A 3969-nucleotide genomic window follows, 5' to 3' on the forward strand; every position below is an offset into this window, starting at 1 on the left:
GTCATAGCTCTAACCAATGTTCACCTACAGGTTTGTGAGTCCTATTTAATGCATGTTAAGGAAACATTGGCATATGATGCTTCCTCCAATCCTACACCCATTTCTCTCCTACATCATTTGAAACCCTAGAAATGCACCCTACTCTTCTCTAGTGGACTCTCTTATGTCTGTTGTAACCCTATTTACCCACAATTAACCTTCAAATATAGTCATCCCTATATTCAAAGAAAATATCATTTATTTATGTGTAATAAGCACTTACGACCATTAGATGGAATAGTATCCTTACCAACTGAATATCGTGCATCAAAAGAATTGATATAACAAAAAAATTTGCCATGTATTGGAGGAACTAAACCTTGAAAGAAATGTTGCATGACACTTTGCAAATTGCACCCTCATCAGCGGCTCCAATCTTCAAACTTTCCAATAATTCTTTAGACTTCCAAAATAGTTTTCTTCCCTTGGAGTCCTCACTTCCATGAAATATCCTCCGAACATAATCGAATTACTTCATGAGGGCTTCCCTATCCCAATGAGGGGCACAATGTTGAAACACATCCTTGACTCACCCTAATAGTTATGATGTCCTCTTACAGTCTCTACACCTAAAAAGCATTTCCGATGACCCTATACCATGCTCCCATATCCTAAACAGTCAATAAGTCAACATATAACATCCTGATATGCATATTAAAAAAATTCATCACTTATTTTAAACGACTAAATATATCACAACAAAGATGACAATCAAATTCCTTCATGAGGGATTTCCTATCACAATCAGGGGCATAGTGTTGAAACACATCCTTAACGCACCCTAATAGTTCTAATGTCCTCTTACAAACCATACACCTGAAAAGAATTTTATATGTCCCTACACCATGCTCCCATATCTTGAATAGTTAATAAGTAAACATATAACATCCTAATATGCATATTAAAGAGAATCGACAATTATTTTAAACGACTAAATATATCGCAACAAAGTGGCATATTGATAATATTAGGATTTATTAACACGTTGGTAGTAATAGAATTTGTTTAAGTTCTCATCTAGCTAGAATATGATAAACCTAAGATTCTAAAATTTTTGTTAAACTTTATAAAAAAATATATATATAAGCTTTCAATGTCATTTCAATTTTCAATATTTTTCAATAGCTTCTTCAATTGTAAATTCAACAAATAAGATTGATACTAAATACCATGGAATTTAAGAAACTCGTGATGCATAATTTTCAGTCCCAATTGGATATGTTTCATATCCACCAGGTCAATAATTACAAGACACTAAGCTTAACTCTCTTCTCCAAAACCAACTTAACAAAAACAAGAAATAAAACTAAGTAGAAAACCTAGAGGTTTTACAAACTCTTATCTACTCCCCAAAAAATTGTTGAAAGACTAGTACCTTCAAATATTTGTCTGGCATGGATTACACAATCTATGTGTGTACAGTGGGAACAAGTATCATAACCCACCCATCGACAAGTAAAAATACCATACCTACATGGGAAACTCTATGAATTCCACCAAGATGAGACAACATTATTTGGTAGCTTACTCAGCTAACAATTTTGTAGAAATAATGTCCATCCCCACTCCATAGTGAGTGACCCTTTCTTTGTACTTATATTTCATAATTGAAAATGAGAGACTAGAGCATATGCCTCACCTTGTAGCTAGGATTTCTCTCGTATTAGGTTTCCCAATTCATATATTATATTCATTTGCGTGTATGGTTTGTTTATTTTCTTGTTTCATCCATTTTTATTTAAATTATATCCATAATTTGGAGTGATACACTAGTAATATTTAGTCTAAGATCTACGATAATAAACTACGTAATAAAATATATTAAAACAATGTAAGAACTAGTGTGACAAACTATTCTAATAGAATATCCACAACAATTTAAAGATCAATGAAATATTTCTTAATGATTGTCAATCATTGGATTGACAAACTCACAATATGACCTAAATTTTCCTACCTATGAGCACTCTCTAGTGAAAACCTTATTATATTGTGTAATGTGGTATGTGGATGTTCTTATGTTTGGCTATCTATTTTTTTCTTGTTATTAGATTATGGACCAAAGTAATAATTAGAATGAAGCATATGCACAATAATTTTTGTATAGACAAAGAATATATATTAAACTCTAATATAGTGTTAAGCACTAATGAATAGATAAATAATATATTGTCTTGATCTCATTGACACTAATGAATTCAAACTCTGGTCATTCTATAGGTCACTGATAGTAGAATCCACTGCCACATTTATTTTTCTCTATATCACCATTGCCACCATGTTTGGATATGCTAGAACCTCATCTCACTATGGGAGTCTTGCGGTGTTCGGTATTTCCTGGTCATTAGAGGGCATGATTTTCATTTTGGTTTACTACACTACTTGTATTCCAGGTCAGTAAAACTTCGAAGACGATGAATTATCATGTATAAATATTGTTAGTGCTGAAAGACTTGGAGAAACATAGTGACAGAGACACTCTTGTGGTTGTGATTCCGAATTTTTTGTTTTGCTTGTTTTTGGTGATTGGTGTTGCAGGAGGGCATATCAATCTTGGTGTCACTTTTGGCATGTTTCTATCTAGGAAGGTTTCCTTGCCAAGGGTTATTCTGGATATGATAGCCCAATGTTTGGGGGCCATTTGTGGGACTGGATTGGTTGAAGCATTTCGTAAGATTTTCTAAGACAGATATGGGGGCGAAGCTAACTTTGTGCACCTTGGATATGCCAAGGATGTGGGTCTGGCTGCTGAATCCATAGACATATTTGTGATTGTTTACACTGTTTTCTCTGTAACTGACCCCAAGCGGAGTGCTTGGGACTCCCATGTTCCTGTATGTTTAAATATACATATATGTGGTAGTTTCATATTTGTATAGGGACATACAAAGTGTAGGATTTTTTATTAGACCTGCTTTTGGTGTGTAGGTCTTGGCTCCATTTCCTATTGGTTTTGTTGTTTTCATGGTACATTTGGCCACCATTCCCATCACTGGGACTGGCATCAACCCTGTAAGGAAATTCAGAGCAATAGTGATTTATGTCCACAAACAATCCTGAGATGACAATGTAAGTGTTTATTTCCATTTTTTTGTCCTTGTTAGGGTATATTGATAGTATATTATAAGTGCATTCTAGAGCTTAAGGTTTGACATATATAAAGAGAGTGCTTGGATACAACAAGTGTAGTATAGGACAATAGAAGGAGCCAACACACCATATTGGGATCTTTTGAGTTTTCATGTGACTGCAACTTGTTTCTTGTGAGAAAGTTATAATGGTAGATGCAATGTGCCTATTCTATATGTTAGAATGTATGCACATGACTTGCTTTACAGTTTAAAAGTTATTCAGTATGGACCAATGAATTTTATATTCTAGATCTTAGTACTTGTTATATCTGAAAATTTGTGAAGCTTTTTCTTATTAATATTATTAATACCAGTTGATTGATTCAAGTTAAGATTATTCATCTGGACTAATACTTGCTTAGGAAATATAGAACCCTGATGACTATGCCTTGCTTGTGCAGTGGATTTTTTGGGTGGGTCCTTTTGTGGGAGTTGCACTAGCTGTTGCCTACCACGTGTACATTTTGAGCGCAGAAACCAGTAAGGCCTTGTGGTCATTCCGAGGCAACATTAATGCTTAATTAGGCAACACTGGTTGCAAGTTATACTTGTATGTATATCAGGTATGTAGGTTTACAATAAATGAAAAGTTTATAAGAAGTATCACTAACAATGGATGAGAAACCAATGAAGATAATTTATTTGTTGAGGGTAACTTCTTCTGTCGGAGCCTAGATTTCGGGAAGTTGGCATAAACAGGGTTGTAGTATGTTTTCTTCTTTGGATTGAAAGTATTGTTGCATCAACAATGAAAACGCTTATAGTTTCTTCAGCGACATCATCTTTCACGCCTCACTAT

General features: G+C 34.2%; 1 pseudogene; it reads left to right on the forward strand.

Annotated features, from left to right (window-relative positions):
• The first annotated feature begins 2212 nt into the window (after positions 1–2212).
• LOC149261084 (putative aquaporin PIP2-8) lies at positions 2213–3691 on the forward strand (annotated as a pseudogene).
• The last annotated feature ends 278 nt before the right edge of the window (positions 3692–3969 follow it).

This window comes from Pinus tabuliformis, chromosome 6, assembly GCF_031772625.1.
Source record: "Pinus tabuliformis cultivar Carrire ecotype Pingquan chromosome 6, CPIR1, whole genome shotgun sequence".
NCBI lineage: Eukaryota > Viridiplantae > Streptophyta > Pinopsida > Pinales > Pinaceae > Pinus > Pinus tabuliformis.